The sequence below is a fragment of the Topomyia yanbarensis genome, chromosome 2 (genome assembly GCF_030247195.1).
Source record: "Topomyia yanbarensis strain Yona2022 chromosome 2, ASM3024719v1, whole genome shotgun sequence".
NCBI lineage: Eukaryota > Metazoa > Arthropoda > Insecta > Diptera > Culicidae > Topomyia > Topomyia yanbarensis.
Genome location: NC_080671.1, coordinates 315,428,741 through 315,451,116, shown reverse-complemented (window position 1 = coordinate 315,451,116; position 22,376 = coordinate 315,428,741). Strand labels below are relative to the sequence as shown.

General features: G+C 36.0%; 1 protein-coding gene across 2 annotated transcripts in view; it reads left to right on the top strand.

Moving 5' to 3' along the window:
• Positions 1-22,376, top strand: part of LOC131683647 (sodium-dependent phosphate transporter 2) — a 110,573-nt gene that overhangs the window by 46,310 nt on the left and 41,887 nt on the right. Inside the window, exon 1 of one of the 2 annotated variants that reach the window (XM_058965799.1) lies at positions 5,168-5,579. The exons of the other annotated variant lie outside the window; for it this stretch is intronic. The gene's annotated coding sequence lies outside the window, so the exon portion shown is untranslated. Of the gene's footprint in view, positions 1-5,167; positions 5,580-22,376 lie in introns of those variants that run through there. 2 annotated transcript variants of the gene reach the window in all.

Genomic DNA, 22,376 nt, shown 5'->3' with positions numbered 1-22,376 from the left:
ATCCTCTGTCGTCCCGATAAGAAACACATAACAAAAAGATTTCAAAACTATATCTCGCGTTGTTACTTGTTATAATTTTCTGTTATTTTAACTACTAACGAGACCAAATTTATAACACAATCTATTACGAAAATTTTATTGTGTTATAATCTTGTTATTTAGTTTTACTCGGGGTATGTACGATCTGATACGCAATCGCGAAAAGCCGTCTGAAAGGAAAGTATGCTTTCAGGAAAGTAGCTTTCAGGAAGTTTTCGCAAATCGGTTGACAGATTTCGACGTTATAGTTCATAATATATTGTTGGGTAATTTGGCCCAGCTCTTACTTTTTATTGTATATTTACTAAAAAGTTTTATATATCAAATAGAACTTTTGATTTCACAATACAAAATATAATAAAAATCAAGTAGGAATAACTTAAGCCAAAATACAAATTTATTTCTATTGCAAAAAATCGTTAAGAAATGGGTGGTCTGAATTGGAACAGGGTTGGGGTAATTCGGACCTTTCATGTACTTTTGTGCAGAACGGTTTATACACAATGCGGTAAAAGATCGGAGAATGTCGCCTTAGAAAAAAAAAAATTTGTGAATCGGTTGGCACGTTCCAGTTCTATAGCTCATACCCCCTTACTAGGTCCGAATTGGCCCAGTTCCCCCTAAGTATTATACTCAAGGAGTATCCACTTCTTCGTATTTTGACTAATGTTGTTTGATAACGGCAGCATTGGTACGCAGTGCCAGGTCATGTAGCCTTACTTCAATAGTGTCATCGACTATACTACCCATGGTCGCATAGTTGTCCCGTTTTCTATGGGATTTCCTATCTTTATGGGACTGATATGCGATCATGGGCAGTATATGTGTTGGGAAGATGAATAAAATGTCATTACATTCGACGGATTGTTCTGCGAAGTGTATGATTCTGCATGGGTAATGGTTTAGAACATAATTAATGTCGCTTGATATTTTTTTAATTTTGATTATAGAGGTTTTAACATTAGGGTCATTCGCCTCTTTGTCGGGTTAGAGAAATTTCTTTAGAAAAATCTATGTGCGGGATTGGGCATTGAACACAGGTGAGATGCGTAGAAGGCAATCTGTTTACCAACTACGCTATCTCCACCCCCTTCACTTGATATTGATGGTGAAATTGAATTGCGTTAACGCTATGTTAAGCGTCAAATTTTCCTTAAATAATTATTTCACTTCACGAATGGTTCCCTGAGACGAAATATCAACAGCACTACAGTTCATCAGCATTGGGGCATATTGCAGCTTGGGTCACACATTTTTTATTTGCATTTCACACAGTAAGTAGAATGAATGATATTTGACTTTTCTTAGTAGACAAAACGAAACATGAGTAGATTTGTTGTTCGTCTTGCTATAGCAACGGAGCGAATTTTAGTTTGAGCTGAGCAAGTTGAGATTCCAGACTGTATATGCATCCTACATCTGGTTCAAATGACGATTCAAAGCATTCTTTCAATGATTTAACAGCAAATTACGTCGCTGTTTCTCTATTGAAGTTTTCAACATAAGCAGTAAAATCAAAAATAATTTGAGTAAGAAAGGTAGGTCAGGTAGTTTCCTAATTTTTGAATATGAATGTTAATTCGACTGCAGCAATATTTAGTATCTTCTGAAAGACTGTTCTCATTTATTCCAATAGTTTTGCATATAAACATCGAAATTCAAAAACGAAAACCGCAATGGAAAACATTAAAAAGCCCACGCGAATGTGCAAGTGGTTATACAACAAAATTATACACGCGACTCACACACCCCCACGCCATCAAATCTGTTAATATACAAACGCTCGAGTCCTACGCGGTAACGAGAAGGAGTGATAGGGAATGAATATTTCTGTACGAAACAAATATACACTGAACAAAATGTTGAGTCATTTTTCATAAAAACAAAAAATTGTGTTAAAAATTTAAATTACAAAAAAACCCATTTTTTTAATTTTTTATATTTTGTCAACAAAAACCTAAGGAAAAAAGAAAAATTTTGAATATAATTGGTATACAAAACTGTAATTTTATTACAGAATATAATTCTAAGTATAGTTTTAAATCAAAATGCATTTAACAGAAATTATCCAAAATGCGGTAGTTTTCGAGATATTTGGAATTTTGTTCCAACATTAACTGTTTATTCGTGTGATTAGGCCCTTTTTAAAAGTTATTTGTGTTACCCCATCATAAAATGTCAAAAATCTAATGTATATCGTTTTAAAGACGTAAAAGAAACTTTTTCATTGTATTTGGATCATGGAGAAGCTTTCAATAAAGTTTTTCTAGCAACAACTTTTTTCATATTTTTATAATTCATACTATTTGCTGTCAAAAATACAATTTTATTTTTGAGTATGATTCCAAACGCCATTTCAAATCAAAATGCTCATAACAAAAATGTTCTTAAATGTGGTATTTCTCGAGTTATTTTAAATTTTGTTTTAACAACACAATTATTTTGTTTTATTACGACCTTTTCAGAAGTTATTCGTATTTCTCCAACAACAGCAATAGGTTTTTCAAAAGGCCCATAACATTTCCTGTAACTTTCTCTTTGACATCAAGGCGATATTGTAAACCGTTTGAAAGCTATACGAAAACAATCAAAATACTATTCAACCATAGCGTCTGATGATTGAACTAAATAGTTCGATCATATTTGGTTGTTTTTATGTAGATTTCGAATGGGTTACAATATCGTCTTGATATCAAAAGAGAAGCTACAGAAAATGTTATGGACCTTTTGAAAAACTTGTTGTTGTTGATGGAGAAACGCGAATAACTTCTGAAAGGGTCGTAATAAAACAAAAGAATTGTGTTTTTAAAACAAAATTTAAAATATCTCGAGAAGCACTACATTTCAGAAAATTTTTGTTATTAGCATTTTGATTTAAAATATTCAAAAATAAAATTGTATTTTTGACAGCAAATAGTATGAATTATAAAAATATGTCAAAAGTTGTTGATAGGAAAACTTTTTTATTGAAAGCTTCTCCATGATCCAAATACGCTGAAAAAGTTTCTGTTTCGTCTGTAAAACGATAAACATGAGATTTTTGACATTTTGTGATGGAGTAACGCGGATAACTTTTAGAAAGGTCATAATTACACAAATTAACTATTTTTGCTGGAACAAAATTCCAAATATCTCGAATACTTAGAATTATATTCAGTTATAAAATTACAGTTTTGTATATCAACCAGTATGGAATTTATAAACATGTATAAAATTATTGTTAGAAATTATTGTTTACCGATAAGTTCTCTATCTTACAATCACATTCAAAATTCCTTTTTTTTTAAGTTTTTGTTGACAAAATATAAAAAATTAGAAAAAAATGGGTTTTTTGCAATTTGAATTTTTAACATAAATTTTGGTTTTTATGAAAAATGACACAAAATTTTTTCAGTGTATATTTTTTCGTACATAAATATTCATTCCCTGTCACTCGTTCTCAGAAAGTTTTGCTGTATAAAATACAGTAATCGAACAATTCAAAATAATCTTACTGATTGTGGAAAATGTTTAGTCTTCCATGCCGGTGAAATGTGTAAAGTTTCATTGGAATCTAAGATGGTCGGTCCGGATTTTAAAGATTTTCGGACGTATCTTCGTGGAACTCCTAATAAATGACTGATAACAGTATAATTTCTTGAAATCAATGTACTAAGTTAGTTTGACATTTTTAATATTCCGCAAAACAACAATATACGTAAAAGTTTCAAAACAGCAATTTCGTTGTAAGTTCGCACAATTTTTCTATAATCATTTCAGCTAATTGGGAAAAGTTGGATTTGGTAGAATTATTTCGAGCAACTTATTAGAATACATAAATTCATATCTAAGTTTTTGAAATGGTTTGAAAATATGTGTACGTGTAGAATTATTCATGCATTCACAACAGCTCATCACGCCCCACTAAGTTCTGGATGGTACTTTTGAGCCAATTATTAACATTAAATAATAGTAATACTGATTTTCTTTAGGTAAACCAAGGTTTCATACAATGTATGACCTTTTTTAAGCATGATAAAAGTTTCAATAATTCGATTAAGAAACTGCCTATAATCAGAAGTCAGTCCCATGTAGATAAGGAATCCTATAGAACGTGGGACTGACATGCGATTATGGTCAGTATAACCCTATTGTTGTAGGGCATACTCACCGATTACTGTGAGACATACTATCCTTTTGTTGTGGGGCATATTACACTGTAACTGGGGGCATTCCGCCCTGAGTGAGCAAAGAAACTAGAACTTGAGCATCTTTGAAAAATGTGTAATAATATTTTTGCTTCCCATGCCTTTAACAAAAAAAAAATTTCTGTTTAATATAGCAATAAATTAGACTAGTTCCTGCGGCGATCATAGTGCCCAACATTGAAATATAGCTATTTCTGCTTAAGAGGGCGTATTAGACTCGTTTACTCTACGTTTGTTCAACGAACACCCAACATTTCTTATCGGATTTTGCTGTCAGGCTGGCGTATATAGCTATGGTTTAAACAAGAACTGTTTAATTATTCTAAATCAAATAAAATTGACCTCCATTATAACTTATTATTATCAACTCTTTTAAGACTCTAGCACAGCATTGTTTTGTGGCTAAAAGAAAACTCATTAGATGTAAGATACATTCGAATAAACAGCCTAAAGTGTATACTATTTCACCACCGTTATGTTTTTGACACTTTACCTTATGTTAGATTAAAAACAATTCAAACGAATATAACAACGAGAAAATTAAAATTACCGCAAAAATAATAAACAGGACCTGGCGCCCAGGTAGAAATTTAAATTGATTTACATTCAGACTAATTCTGAAATACTCCAAGTTACACCAAACCTTGACGTCCCTCAACGGTTAACGATAACACGGTCTAACGTAGCACCATTTCATCATCCAGCCCCTCGTTCGATCGTGGCGCTGTATGCCCGGCGAGACAGCGCGAAAACAGTGAACAACACCAGCACTAGCTATAGGTACTGCGTGTTGGAGATAGACATGTGTGTACACACATACGCCAACGTGTTAGGTTTGCCGGCACGACTCTACCGCAATATATTGAAATTCTGCTCGACTTACCAATACAACGGCGTCAGGAAAATCTGAAATAAATTGCAAAATGCGGTGCTCGAAAAATTCAGTTGAATGAAGTTGACTGACCAAGTCGCGCGCGCAATACACGAGAGAGATAGTAACCAAACTTTTTTTTTGCCTCAGTTTGGATGAATTTCAAGTTGAAGTTTTGCACGAGGTAGTCACGCGAGTTCACAGTTGTTACCTAACTATACTATATTTTTCCCGAACGCCGGCAATTGTGATATTATCATCGATTTGTTTTAAAATTGTGGTCAACTGTGATAGATATTGGGTTTTATACCTGCTTTTTATTATTGCATTTTCCGAAGCAAAACATACAGTGTTTGAAACAAGCCACGAAAGACGCGTAAAAAGTGAAACATATATGCACTGTTTGCGATAATTCTTCAGTACGGAAGAGTTGTGTAATTGGTTGAATCGTCTATTTCTGGGATCTCCCAGTGCGAAGGAATGTAAGTGTAGTTTTTATATGCAATTTTTCATCGTCAACGTTTGAGGTGAAGATGTATGATAGCACTAATTAACAACCTATGTAAAGCATACTTCTAAATTTTCTGATCTAATTTGAAATAAAAATTGATTGTAGTGATAGATTAATCACTAAATTCCTGATCAATCAAGGATGTTCTCGGATAGGAGTATCCCTTGATTGCCTTGGGTTAATGGTAGGAAACTTTCAATAAAGGGGTCTGATGTGGATGATATAACTCGACCAGAATCTGCACTGCCACTAGGCTCGTCACTGCTCACCTTAGCAGGTGGTAGTACCGATGTCTTGGTCAGGCGGGAGGAGTCTTACAGAGAATTATCGGAAATGGAAGCTATTGGGTTCAATTCCCGATTCTATCAAGTATCTTCCCGGAATGGAAATTTTCTTGATGGACCCTGGTTGTTGGCAGAATATTCGAAATGTATCTGGTTACGTTCTTTTGAAGGAAAGCTATGTCTGCAAATTGAACCAGTCCCTCTTTTTGTTAACTGGTTTTGTTATGGATCAAAATATTAATTATCTTTTAGATAAATCGTTCAGCTCACACCTTTGTGGGGGTATGAGGTGGGACCATCATCATCATCATATAGATGAACTTTCGGACTAAGTGGTACCATTATTTATAAAACTGGTGATTGCGTCTGACAGTTTGACAAAACATCAAGCCATCAAGTGCCAAGCTTGCCTTTTTAGTTGATATGATTCACTCGTTTCTCGACAAAAAACAACCCGTTTTACTTATGAAGCTATGCAATTTGAGATGCTTACTTCTGCAATTTAGCTTTCCCGGACAGACACTTATTCAGCAATTTGTTGCATTCGCCGAGGGCTTTGAGCAACATTCTTAAAAATGTTCATTACGTTTCGTGTAAGGTGTATGTTAATAATGTTTTTGGTATGGAAACATTATAGGTACTTCCCTACTCTGGCTTCTTGTAAGTTCCAAAGGTGATCGACTCATGTGTGGAATGATTTCCTATTTCCTTGTGTTAATTTCCGGGATAATCTCCAGTCGTGTTTCTTTTCATGTCCAAATAATGAGAGTTTTTCTCAATTATTTTGCCATGGACTGGTGGCAATCTACTGGCATGAGGTCGTTATTTCGTGTAGAAGGACACCATGGCCTCATGGCGAGTCATTTCCCCACAGTATTTCACGTTATCCATTGGGAGTATTTACATCTTTGCACCCACATATGTAGTAACTTTGGATGAAAAGCGAGACCGTTGAACAAGGATGCTACACCAGCGGGAAACAACTTCTGCCCTGGCCGTGATTTTCTTTCTCGCCGATTGATGATTGTACATTCATAAGACGGCGGAGTGTGCTATTTTGCAATATTTGTTGGCTTGACACTCATACCCGGCATGTGTTGGATGGATACCTACCGGCTCTTTTTTAATGTGCGCGATTGCCATACACCTTGCGGATGTACCCGGGTTTAGTACTTATATTTAATTTGAAAGTGCGCTGTCTATAGCAATTAAAGCTATTATTAGTCACAAAGGTAAACGTAAAGATTTGTATCTGCGTTCGGAAGCTACATGATTTATGAGGTGGTTCTGATTATTTTTTGAACACTGCCATAGTTATTTTTGGTGTTACGCGAATTTACCATACACTATGTACGCTTAATACACAACAAAAAGCTGCTCAGTAAAAAAGTCCAAAAATGATTCAAGATTTCCAATATATACTGTGATGAGTTTTGTTGTATCCATTCCCATTAATCTAGTTTAACTAATCTATAGGGGAAGTGAGCCAATTCGGACCGCTGGCCAATTCGAACCCCCTAACTGATTCTCAGTTATGGTAATATTTTGAAAAGCGCATAAATCATTTTCGTGGTTGTCACGTAGTTCTGGTCTATGTGACAAAATTTTGTGGTTCTTAGTTTTCGTGTGCATGTAGGCCGAAATACAAGATTTTTGTTGGCAACATCAATTAATTAAATCAAGTGCATTATCGTGATTTTGGATCCGTCGGATAACACATTTTATTTAATATCTTGTTTTGGGCGAGGCTATCAACTGTTTTAGTTTTATCGGTCTGTGAATAATAGAATATGGGTTGGTCCAATTCTGACTTTTTGCCGTATATACGATCCGATACGCGATCGCGAAAGACCGTTTAAGAGGAAAGTTTGCGCAGTTGGTCGAGCTGTTAGGAAAACATAAGTTTTCGCAAATCGGTTGACAGATTTCGACGTTATATCTCATAACCTATTTTTAGGTAATTTGGCCCAGCTCTTACTTTTTATTGGATATTTACTACAATGTTTTGTATATCAAAGAGAACTTTTCATTTCACAATTCGAATCTAGGTGAAAAGGAACGAGGCCAAAATAGGAATTCATTTCTATTGCAAAGAATCGATAAGAAATGGACCACCCGTTGGAACAGGGGAAGAGTTAACTGATACAAAATATTCTCCTAATTCTGCCACGTCATACATATTTTGTCGTCATAAGTGTATGACACGTGTGAGGGCGATTTTGTTTATATTTTGAACAAAATCTCAATATAGTAAATCGATCTTCGGCATGAATCAGACATTTATTAGGAATAGATGATAGAAACATCGATTGTTTTCTCCGAAATATTTCTACTATTGATAATTTTCAAGATAGATCAAGATCCCAAAATTTAAAAATTCTTTGAAATTTTGTTTTTCTCAAAAAGTGCTTGTCATGAAATAGCACAACAGTGACTAGATGACATGGCACTACTATTCCTTTCAGAATTTTCGCCTTCTTGTGAATGCCATTGATATGTAGTTGTGCTAGTGTTATGAATCTCAATATATTCCACAACCAATCGGATGATTTTGACCCAAGAATATTTAAAATAAAGAGCCTATTTAAAAAAAAAAGTATTGTTTGTTAACCGCTAGTTGTACAGCAAAAATATCGGATCATGAATTTTTTGTGTGAAAATATCCACTTCAAAATATTTAAATCTAATATTTAACAATGAAATGGGTCGTTGTTCGATGTATCTCCAATTTCGTAATGTGGCCCTTAACCATGAAAGGTACCAAAAAGGCTATTAGCTTAAATTTTGTTTTTTAAATTTATTTTTTTTATTTAAAATTTATTGTATTGTTAAATTTCCAATTTTTTTAATTTTTTCCATAGGTGTAAGTGGGGCAATTCGGACCCCTAGCCGTTTCTCAGCTATGGTAATATTATGAAAAGCGTATATATCATTTTCATGGCTGTCATGTAGCTCTGTTCTGTCTCGCAAAATTTTGCGGTTCCCAGCTTTCGTGTGCGTATGCTAGGAGCGAATGTTGCTTCGGAGCGCTTTTTTGAAAAATGTGTAAGAAAAGCAAGATTTTTGTTTGCAACAACAATTAATTAAATGAAGTGCATTATCGTGATTTTGGATCTGCTGGATAATATCTTTTATTTATACCCTGTTTTGGGCGAGACTATCAACTGTTACTTAGGCCAAAATATGAATTCATTTATATTACAAGGAATCGAAAAGAAATGGGTGGTCCGAATTGGCACAGGGTTGGGGTAATTCGGACCTTTCATGTACTTTTTCGCAGAACCTTTTATACACAATACGGTAAAAGATCGGAAAAAGTCGCCTTAGGAAAAAAAATGTGCGCAATTGATCAGGCTTTTAGGAAAAAATATTTATTTGTGATTCGGTTGACACGTTTCAGTTCTATAGCTCATAAACCCTTACTAGATCCGAATTTGCCCAGTTCCCCCTATATTTTGTTTTGACCTTACATCAGGTTTCTACTTTTATAAATAAGTTTTTGATATATGAATGCGTGAGAAATATTTAATTGATTTTCTAAACTAATGACAATCGAGGCTTAATGTCTTTAGTAAATTTATAGCTACTCATAAAACAAATGAAAATTTCGAACACATTGGGTGTTATTTACATATTCATTGTGCCATGGACACATTGTGTTTAATATTTTTCAGAATATTTTAGAGGAATGTAGCAGCTATATATTCAATTTATGAGTGTATTTTTTTAAAGTGTGTATACACGGAATACCAATTCATCTCAATTTCAACCAAAAAAGTAGTTTAATTTTTTTATTTCGTCTAGTTAATATTTGGGCGAACTGAGTTTTTGTTAACCAGTGTTGTTTTTTTTATGCTGTCAGCCTCAGTCATGTTCAACGAACGATTGAGCCTTCGAACAACATTTAAAAGGCTTACTTGAGTTAATGTGTGAAACGCTTGTCTCCTTTTGTACCGTTTGTTTCATCCTGGATGCAACCGCATATGCCGTTACACTACCGTTTCAGCCTGTACACAAACAATTGGAATTAAGCTGTCGTTGACTTCAATTAGTTCATCGTTAAATACAATGTTGGATACTACAAAATTATGATTGATTTCGATTGACGTTTTGTTTAATCGACGGTTGAAGGTATTGAATTAAATTGTTATAATGCGCACCAATAGAATATTGAGTTATGTTTCTCATAATGTCATCTTTTTATGGACTGTAATCTCAAAAGAGACGAAATGGCAAAAGGTGATTGTAAATTAGTTTTGAAATTTGCGTTTCGGTTTCATCAGAATCCGACACTAACTTAATGCCAGAACTAAGTTAGCACCGGATTGACGCTAGTTCCAAAACAATGAACACTATTTCATCTTCAAGAAAAGGAGCTCTGATAAAGCTGATGAGAATGAATGAAATCGAAACTTGGTTTGGCTGTGTCTTCAGCAAAGTTGTTCAATAATACATGTCCGTGCAGATGACAATAATTTTAGTTCGGTACGCTGTTTCCACGTGGCGCTAGTGTATGTGTGTAATAATGAATTTGAACTTTTTCAATCAAGTTATTCTAACTATATAGAAAGTTCGTTACTCCGGAAAAATTTATAACATAGCAACTCTGCCACCACGGAGTGCTATTGTACAAGTTAAATGATGAATTTTGTAACACCCAGTGTTTCAAAAATCTCTCCTATCAGGGGCTACATAAATTATCTTGTGCTGCAGGGAATGTTGGTCAATATGATCTATCCACCTCTAAATCCCATCGAGCTTCTTTGGGATGCATTGGATTGTGAAGTGGGAAAAATTTGACTATATGCATTTCAGGCAGTTTCTAAAAGAATGCCTGACAAATATAAATGAAGAAAAAATTGACCGCTTATCAATCGTATGTCAAGGGTATGCAAGGCAGTGATCAATATTGTAGTACAGTGATTCTCAACCTGGGGTCCGCGGACCCCTAGAGGGCCGCGAAGTCATTGCTGGTGGTCCGCGAAGAAAAATATATTTTCCGAGTGCAGATTGGAATTTCAAGTCTTGTTTCCTAACAAACTGAAAATAGCATATTGATAGCATACAAAATCGATGTTTATCCGTGAGGGTCCGCAGCAACCCAGGGCAATTTCTAAGGGGTCCGTAGTACGAAAAAGGTTGAGAACCGTTGCTGTAATATATTCCGAGAAAACTAAATCATAAATACGCCGCGTGGAAAACAATTTATCAATTCGTTACAATAAATTTAGGGTTAACCTTCACATTCAACTTGAGAAATAAAAGTGATATCAGATCTATTCCACTACATTTTCCAGTTATTAATAGTAGTGATATTAATTTAATATACCTAAAGGGGACAGTACGCACATATGCGTACCTGCGACTAAACAGCTGATAGCGTTTTTATCGCGTGTCTTGCCTATTTTGAAAAATTAAATTGTTACAAATTAATGAAACTAACCAAAACACCTCAGAAAAGACCTATTTGGTCACTTGTGCTAGTACGCCTATATACAGTGATACAACTGCTAGGTAATAACTTTGCTTCACCACGAAATGATATAATGTCACATCAAAATAATTGCCATTTGCATGGTCATGACCCGATGGATAACTTAGCTGAAGACACGATTGTTGGACAGTCGAACTTCAACTAGTTAAAATGCTCTACTTAATATTGCGACATAAGGACAGTTTAGAATCAAATAGACCCTCGGCATCACAGCATTGAATTGACCAACTAAGAATTTTCGCTGGAGACGCGAATATTCTAAGTGGTTAGGTGGTCAGGGTCATGTTAATAAATTCATGAATTCCGATGTACACAAGAGCCACGCAATGGTAGAATTCCGAACCAATCAGGAATCAGAATGTATTAACTTAAATGGCACGTTCCACGTATGTAGTCGGGGATTTGTGCCTTGCCGTGTGTTTTCATCATTTCCTGAGCGGATGGAAAAGAGAAGGAGGGCTCAGAACCAACTAAGTTAATCGCTGAACCTGCCCTGGCCAATTCGTTAGCGCATTCATTTCCAGTAATACCAGAATGTCGGGGTACCCATACAAGGTAGATAGTGTTGACAATGCTTAGTTCTTCGATTTGGGTTCGGCACGCGATCACTAGCCTAGACCGTGATTTATCTGAGCTAAGCGCCTTGATTGCCTGACTATCGGAGCAGAAGTTTATATGTAACTTTGCCGGACAAACTCAGTTGAAGGGCCGATTGTACACGGCACATAATCGCAAAGATTTCTGCTTGGAATACAGTACAGTATCTACCTAGTGAGTGAGATTGTTCCAATCTCATTTCACGACAGTTGGCACCAGCACCAGCACGTCCGTCCATCAGAGAACCATCAGTGTAACAGATTACTTGCGTTTGTTGTTGTCTTTCCATATAGCCAGACAACCACTTCTCTCGAGAGGGAATCTTCACATGGAATGTCCTGTAAGGAAAAATACATGTGATTGTAATATCGCTGGGAGCAAGAATATCTTCACCCCCATGTAACCATTTGTGACCACAATCGCGTATGACTGGTAGCAAGATTGACATGGTTACTGTTCCAAAGCCCAGTAACCAGCAGTCTGTATGCACATGATAGTGCTTCTTGTTTGAGGTGTAATGGTTTGATATTTAGAAGTGCCTCAAGAGCAGCTGTCGGAGTTGTGGTTAAAGCACCAGTCCACGCCATGAACGCTATTCTTTGCAGATGGTTTAGCTTTGACTGGATTGTCATCACCTCTCCCCTCTGCCACCACACAAGGTATGACAGTATTGGACGTACAATTGTCGGGTAAATCGAATAGATGTATTTAGGTTTGAGACTCCAGGTCTTTCCAAAATCTCGACTGCACTGCCCGAAGGCCATGTACGCTTTCTTGACTCTGAACTCAATGTGATCAGACCAATTCAGTTTGAAATCCAATATAACTCCAACATATTTGACTTGATCTGCACACAGTAGCTCAGAATCAAAGAACTAAAAGGGACTAACCCCGGTTGTTATTCGCTTTTTCGTGAAAAGAACCATTGAAGTTTTGCTTGGGTTAACTGATAATTTAACTTGTCGACACCACTGTTCGACAGCCCTTAATGCTTGTTGCATTAAGTCAAAGATTGTTCCGATGCAAAGTCCAGTGATTAGTATTTGGTAATCGTCAGCAAACCCGTAGGTTGGAAATCCAAGCTCATTTAGTTTCTTCAACAAGCCATCAGCAACCAAGTTCCATAACAAAGGTGAGAGAACGCCACCCTGAAGACAACCGCAAATACAGATATCCCATGACCGCGCGTCGCTTCCAGAATAGACCGGAAGGACACATTGTCAAAAGCATTCCATATCAAAATAATTACCATTTGCATGGCCATGACCCGATGGATAACTTAGCTGAAGACACGATTGTTAAACAGTCGAACTTCAACTAGTTAAAAATGCACTACTTAATACTGCGACTTAATGACAGTTTAGAACTAAATAGATCCTCGTCTTCACATCATTGAATTGACCAACTAAGAATCTTCGCTGGAGACGCGAATATTCAAAGTGGTTAGGTGGTCAGGGTCATGTTAATAAATTCATGAATTCCGATGTACACAAGAGCCACGCAATGGTAGAATTCCGAACCAAACAGCTTGCTATCCACACGAACTAAATTTTATGGACAGTCAGAATCAATTGATAATCCAAATTCATTATTAGCGCCACGTAGTGAGAGAGTTCCGAATCAAACAGAAAATATCCGCAATGGTCTTTTTTCTTGAAAGGTTTCTAGGTAGCACACTATATACTTTAGGTTTTTATAAGTCTAACATTCAAAATCATATGCTGAATTATTGTGAAAAGATCTCTAGATAAATTACCAGATTCCATAATGAACATTGTACTTTATGCCGCACTAATTTACTTTACGACTTGGTGTGTTGCGTTCAAGAACAACTTAATCGTTTACTGTCTTCCAAAGAAGACGCTGCTTTGTTCTTTCTTGTGAATAAAGTTACAGTAAAATTTTTTAGACATATGCGCATGGTATCAGGACAGTCGCCAAATAGCTGAAATCTGTAAACAAATTTTTGTCAAAATTTTCAAGTACCGTTAAGAGCAGCGCTCTGCCAGGCTAAAGAAGCTTGCTGATTCTATATTGGCATAGTTTGAGACTGAGCGATCGGGAGTTTTGGCATAATAGCTCGAAAGTCAGTTCAAAAGCTATTGGCTATTAATATAAACATAAACTATTCCAATTTCGATTTGCAGCCCTGTTGGAAAATGCTAGACCTATCCTACTTTGCTTCGATACGATGCTCAACTTGATCGAAGAAAAACTGCTGCTTCAGCAGCAAAAGTAATCTTTTTTGCATTGCCAATCACTGGGTGGTATGATAATACTTAAAGCTGTTGTCGGTGAAAATTAGATACGGTACTGGATTCTAATTATTTATATTGCTGACTTACCATATCAACAGTTTTATGTTGCATTAGTCATAACAACAACATTTCGTTTTAATGGCCTTTAAACGTAGTTGCATGCATATACGATATCTGCAGAATATCGTTCATCACTGACGGGTATACCTATAAGTTAGCAACAAACATTATGAGCAGATAAGGCTAGTGTCATGACTTAAAGGAGTGATCCACTAAGCCAAATCGTGAGAGTGGATGAATGTCAATGCCGCATAAGCATATCTAGTTATTGTTAGGTATATTATAATAGTAACATAGTTCCATTTATACTAAATACTCCACCTGCTACGAAACATATTCATCTTTATTGTTGTTATTGTTACTCTTAAATTAGTAGTAATTAATTTCAATTATTGCCATTTATACATTTGCGAAAGACATCCCCTTTCGCCTGACCATGAAATCATTTGCGATTTGCTACTGAAAAACTTTCCCTTCGAATAACGGTGCGTCAATAATAGCGGTAATAGTGACGGTATGAGTTGTTTAATTTTTCGGAAATGTGTTTCATCAACATTACGTAATGTGGGCAACGACCTGTTCGCGACGACCGTACTAAGTGTGATTGAGCACGTGAGTTTGAACGTTGGAATGATCTCATCATTTATCAGAATGGTATATGTTCATTCTAGTGACAAAAGCTATTTGCGACATGCTTGTTGTGATCATTTGTTCGATTGTTTATTACTAAAGCAACCCATACAGTGTCAAACCTTTATAATAAAACTAACCAACCAATGGGAGTACCCCATTAGGCAGATATACGTTGCATATAATGGACGTTAGGATTAACTTATCATGTTGCTGTATCAGTCCAAGGAACTCTTTTTTCGGTGGTGATGGCTTCCGGGTCCGGGGGTAAGAGAGTGAATGCTTGCACTTTTTTGATATTTTAGATTCACACTGGAAACTGGCCAAACTCGATCAACATTTTATTCTGCTATATAAACTTGATGAAATCTTTGCTTCAATGAATGAAGTTGTCATGGGTAAACCTAACTTGCGTCCGAGTCACCACGGTTTCGTAGTACTTGGTATAGGCTTTTTAATCTGATTGTTTTTATTCTATAGCTGTCCACGCACATCCGCGTCCAAACTGATATCAAATACGTAAACATTTGTGTATCGTGTAGCGAAAATCGATACCTGGCCTCCTCCATCTTCTATTCGTTTTGCATGTTATGCCCAACGCATATTGTACTTACCATATACTGAAAGACAAATATTGTACAGTTTTACATCAATGCGGTAGAGAGAGGTTTTTAATGTGTTAGCTATTACCATTACTAGATTTAGTCTTATTAGTAGTAACCGTTCGATGTATGTAGATATTTTCCTATCTCAAACGCCAGCATAGTGGCATGTTTGTCGAGATATTCATCTTTCATACCGCATCTCCAATCGATATAGTGATACACGAGTAAATGAGTCCGGATAATTTACCACTCCGACAATAAAAACTCACATTTTCACACGAAAAGTTATTGACACTCACACAACTTCTCCGGATAAATACAACGCATTATTTCTCCGGATAAGTAAAACCGCCGGAGAATGAGCGAATGAGTTTATCCCTTTTGCACTCGCTGCCTTGCTGGTGTTATTTCAAAACACGACAAAACAAGTCTAATGTACTTCTCCGTCGGTTTTCTTTGCAATGAAGTGTATATTTTGCACTTTTATTAATTTCCACCTTCTCCGGTGAGAAGGAAAAAATCTGGAAAATTGCATCGGAAAAAATATTCCCACGCTATTTATGGAGATGGAGAATTTCGCGACTTATCTTATCCCGGAAAATTTGGACATCGGATAAACTGCTTATCGCGTGAGTGAGAGAGAATTGCAATGCCTGGTAGAGTTCCTAGAAGCGTATATAATTGCAGTTGATACTGCTTTTATTAGTATACTTTTGCACAAATAACTACAGTATTCCAATTTCTGAAACCACCGAATCATCATAAAGAGTTTAATATTGAGCGACTGGTGGGCTAAAATATTTCATCAGGGATTCCTTCGATCGTAACCAACGTTATAGGGGAATCCTCTCGAGACGGTTAGTAGTAGTAGCAATTTTTGCCATGGAAAAAGTAAAAAAACATGATAAAGTAAGCTTACCCTATTCATAGGGTTCTAGAGTGCCACGCACCAAACCTTTATTATACATAGTTTAGACAGTGAAAAAAGTGCCTGTTTGTGCATTTTAGATTGCACCTTTCTGTCTTGTACGTAGTTGAAGTTGGTGTAAAAAAAAGGTAAAAATCTTCAAAAACTTTGAAACGAATGAGTAATTTTACATACAGTCTTGGACAATATTATGTAGTTTAGATATCCACACATTTGTCTAGTTTGCACAAAAAGTCACAATGAAAAAAGTTATATTAAAGAAACTAGATTTAAGGGGGTTGCCATAGAAAACGCCTTATAAATCGATAATCTTTAGTCCTATGAGCTCAAGTTCTTCAACAAAATTCTTCACTATGAGCATTTCTAAAACTTTGTCGAAGACACCAACTTTCTACCTCGTCAGTATAAAAAGTTATTTTTTTTAGTTCGATCATAGTAAGCCATGCCTAATTTCAATTTTCATCAGATTGTGGGGAATATTCATACGAACAATTGCTCCAAAGACACCCTGTGAATATACGCGCTGGTTTGGCCTCTAGTGAATTAGGTTCACGTTTTTGGCATTTCCGAATACTGTGCACTGGTGTAGCACCAGTCAAAACGAAAATGCAATTAAATTATGCAGACATCTCTTCTCATCTCCCATACAAAATATTTGCGAACTGTTACTTTTCAACCAATAATAATCTAATTTATTCCCACATCGCTTTCATAAACCTATCGTTTTATAAGGACGATCGTTACACAGTGGGAAAGAATGCTACTTTCGACGCTCAAAACCTCTAGCGCCCTGGGTATGTATCTCGAAGGATCAGTGTGTTCAGCACGGAATCTTGGTGATAGGTGTTCAGCACGGAATCTTGGATGGAAATAAGCATTAGTTTGACAACTGGTTTTGATCTAGATAAGTAGAAACTGATCTATATCAGTTCTATCTTTTGACAGGGGCGTCCTATCAAAAAGTTTTCTTCGGTAAAGTTGCTTGTTTTGATATGTTCAACCTATGTACCAAAGACACTTATACTCTATAACCTATGTAAATAGCGCAACATGATATTTTAAAAAAATGCTCGAAAAAATGAATTTTTACATTTCTTTATTTCTAAATCTGCATTTTTTTATTTCTAAAATTTCGAAAATATACAATTATAAAAAAGTTGCAAAGGGTGATAAATGTTATCAAAACATTTAAAGGGTGTTTTCATCAGAAATATTGAAAAAATATGGCCCACAAAATTTTAATAACCCACGAAGCGGCAAGGGATACCAGCTGAAATTTTGTTTATGACTTCATAACCACGAAGAGAAAAAAAGTAGGGCACAGTGAGGATTTTTATCTACAGACCTTGAGGTTATGTGAAATTGATGTATTTCTGTGATAAATAGCCAGTTTTCGAATTCCGCAATCATTGTGCGGAATCACATTGTAATTAATGTGCGGCGGAAGCTAAAATTATGTGTGTGGCTGGTTCAAACCCTAATTTTTGTAGGAGTTAAGAGCTAGTGTAAAGCTATGTCAATTAAACTATCAGATAAATAACAATGATAAAAACAAGTTTTTATATTCTAAAAAGATTGCTGATTTATTAGCATTAGAAGGAATGCGTGCATGCATTTGTGTAAATAAAATTCATTTAATAAGCCTTTCGAACAAGCGCGTACGGAGCTAGTTCTGTCAGTTTGTCATATTTTGTCTGTTGCACTAATTTGGTTTATCGTTTATGTCGAAGGTGATGCCTTTTCTTGAAATGTGCAAAATGGCACTTGTCATAAGATAACATAAGAGCGACGGGAAGGAATTATTGGTGGCCAGAATTGGGTTACTTTAGTGACGCCGTTCTTTGCGCAGTAAAGTATTTCTATGAGTTATGCAAAACTTTTCATGACTTTTTCTGAACGAGTTTTAGCATTGAAAATGCTTTACTCGACTATATAGGGCTGGAGCTAGGTGTAAAACTAAAATTTGAGATTCGATTCGTGTCACGAAAATGTATAATTTTAAACGACTATATCGCTGAAAATTGTTGGTGGATTTGCATCATTTCAATACCAATCTATTCAGCAAATTATTTTCTCTAATCAATGGGTTTAAATGCCCTTAAAAAAATTAAACTTAATGATACGTCGCACAACTTCTGACTCTACCCTCCCCCACGTCACACTTCGTCACAAATTCAGTATACACCCCCCCCCCCTTCCCTACCCCCTAAAATACTAGGTCATTTATGCATGGCCCATAACATATCGGGACAACTGCAGTCAAATTTTACTATAAGCATATTTTTTCGGATCTGATACTCCTTAACTGACTTGGTTGAGACTTTAACTATATACTTTAAAAAATAAAGCAAAGCCACATATACTACTTTCTCGAAAGGTTCACAGATGCTGCTGCTTATATGAGCATTGCATAAAACCTGTCATGCATCGATTGGCGATAAAGTCATCTTATTATCCATTCTGACCAGAATGGAGTGTCAGTAAGATCGTTTCACTATATCTGTAATTATTCTATTCGATGCTATTTTGTGGTGAAGCCCGCTGAAACACAAGGTGAAAAGTCCTCAAAGCTCTTATGCAAATAATATGCAATAAATTGACATTAAAAGTCATATGAGCGGACGTGTTTCTCCCCACTGAACCGCTATCGATTGTTTCGATTCCAAACATCGGCATGTAAGCAATACTATTCAATTTTACAATGCGTATCAACATTGTACGTTCCGAACCCATCTATCGTTGTCCATTTCAGTCGAGTTGTGGCTAGTTGGCACGCAACTTGTCATAGCAATTCGAACTATGAGTCATTTTTTCAAGCTGCCCTGTTATATACCTCAATTGAATCGCTAGCTAGCTTCCTGCAAAATTCTAATCCAGAATACTACACCCACGTCGAATGGTGGCGGCTTCTGTACTGCAATGTATCATAACCCGCGATAACGTATGGAAAGTGGTAGTTTTTTTCACATAACCTGTTTCACGTGACAATTTACACACCCTCTCAGTTGCTTTTTTTCATTTAAGCTGTTCAGTAAACATGGTTACCCGAGGGCAAACAATTTATCAATACCGCATTGCCCTCTTCGGAATTTTGCAGTTTAACCTGCTGCCTAGTGCCACCTCGCAGGCGACAAGTCAATCATTTTATCTCCACAAATAACTAACGTATCGGTTGGTGCGAAAAGAGAACCACTGTCGCTAGTAATTAATTATGTACTCAAAAGGAAGTTGAAATTAAAACAGGTTCAATAACAATTGCGCCAGGAATCTGGTCGCGATTTGCATTATATCCAGAGCCGCGGGATTTTACTTTACATTTGAGCCGCCGTTTATCTGTTAACATTCAATCAACATATTAGCGAGGCGATGAAAATGAAAGTGATCTACTGTTAAGGCCTGACTAAGTATTGTTTAACTTGTGCAGCTTGTTGCATTGTTTATACTGCGCATTTTACAGATTAATGCATTCTCAACACGGTCAAATTTTCAATGGTCACAGTCACACCTATGAATTCTTATAGGTACTGTGAAATAAACTTTCTTTTTCATATAAAGTTCTAGTTGAAAATTAAAAAAATCAATTCTCCAAAATAATACTTCTAATTTTTTCCCACATTAACCGCCCAGAAGCCGCTTGGTGCAGAGTCTACGTTGTTAGCCAATTCTAGAGAAATCGTCTTAGAGCTCCAGGCGGTAGTAGATGTATCTAACAACGCGACTGCTGGAGTGTTGAAGAGCGTCTTCCTCGGGCGCCGTTTTTACACGGGGCATGGAACTAGATCATATGGACTCTTCCTACAATAGGCATATTTTTCAGCATACCTAATGCAAGCATAATCCTCATGATTCTCTGCGCAAGTCTCATACTGAGCTTTATTACAAGAATGAACTATTTGCTTGTATTTGTGCAATCCTGCAATGCATGACGTGCGGTAGAAACATTCGAACAGACGGACAATTCTTTTCGAAGAAGACATAGTTAAAAGCCAATGGTTACCCGATTTAAGTTTGAAGGGATACAGCCAACAGCCAACTCCATACTTCAGGAGATCCATCAATGACAAACACGAATCGGTAATCCCGCCGTCGATCTCAATTTTGTGAGCGGGCACGTAGACGCAGTATTGTATCATACGAGCCTTGTCACCACTAACGTCATTTGCTTGATATAGACAAATTCACAATTCTGAGCTTATCTGGGCGTAGTTTCGTGATATTTGTCACTGTTGAAATTGTTTGTTCTATCGAAATCTTTGGAATACTTAGCGTATTATCTTTGATCCGAAAAAAGCTCAGATATGATTTAAATTAGAAGTCGGAAGCTGGGTCTTCATACGACGGCAGAGATAGAAATTACAGGAGTTATAATAAACTGAAAGACGAGTCAGGGTAAGTAATGCAAAAATATGGTCATCTGACTTTAATCAATAGATCATAAAAACATCTTTGTTTCATTCGCATGTGCAAAATGTGTAGGTCTAGGACATAACCGGAATGCTGTGACGGCACTTGGACTGGGAATTCACATCCTGATTCCACGAATATACAGTTCACGATTCAGGGCTGGAATGTTCGTGAAATAAGCGACAATCAAACACGAACGAACTTCGGTCGAATCTTTTGGCAAAACCTACAAATATCATACATATTTTTAAATAAAATTTGCTTACTTTTCTTCAAAAAAAATGGGGAAGTTTTTGTTTAGTTTTTCCGTGGTTCATCGACTAGCTACACATATATTGTATTCTCATGAAAAAATCAAGTCAATTCGTTGAATAGTTTTTGAGTTATCGTGTTCGCCAATTTTATGCCGTTTCGAGAAAAAACGCCATTAAAGTTTCCAATAGTTTGAAATCATTGAAACCCATAGCTGTTTAAAACAAAAGAAGATCAGCGGGGCTACCGAGATTGTGCGAGACTTTTCTTGAAGTACAATACTAACATTTTTTTACCCACATTTAAAACATTTACAAAAGAAGCTTATTCGAAAGTGCTCTTTACTCTGTAAATTACATACCTTTGGTATGACAAAGTTATTTTTTCGAATTCGAGCTAGAACTATTGGCTACCAAAAAATGGAGATTGATTTACCGCGCTAAATTTTATTAGCACATTTATACTGTCGATAGTCTGCCAATAATTTAATCATGTGTTTGATCAAAGTGCAGAAATCAAGCTCCTATAAGGTGTTCTGTGATTCCTGTTTATCGCGCATATCGATGTGAATTTTTGATTATACTTGCTTGGATTGATAAGTAATAATTGTGAGTGCTACACGTGACTCATGTGGCTTTAAGGTCGTTTATCATTGCTGTGCGATTTCTACGCACAGCACTTAGGAAATGAGGAATTTTGGACTAGGAAAAAATATCTGTTCACAATACACTTCGTTAAAAAACGCAACTATTATTGTGTCATAATGGAATTACAACGAACCGGAACCGAATATTCATCAGCTTCTCGTTTTATCTGCACTCAGCGATATTTGAACGTGTGCTGTGTAAAGAAAATAGTGGACAGATTTATCTAGTGGACGTCATTAGCACATTTTCCCTTTTTCGAATGAATAAGCAATCCCATAGAGAAACCGGGGTAAGACAAACCGTAGCCATTTTGGATGATATTATTTGCAAATATTTGTTTACTTTATCGATTTCGTTCAAATTTGGTCTTATATTGTTGATCAAAAATTGTTAGTGAATTTATTTGTTGGTTCAATTTACGTAGCTTTCTAGGCTGTTAATTCAATCTGTACAATGCTCTTCGTTTGTTTCAAGTGATTGGTGTAATTAAAATAATTTTCTTGAGTCTTTTTTTATATTTTTCTGAATTGTATTACAATTTAATATACTTGTTTACTGCTAAGAATCATTCACTTCAAAAGTTCTAACTCCACTCCGGGAGTTATATTT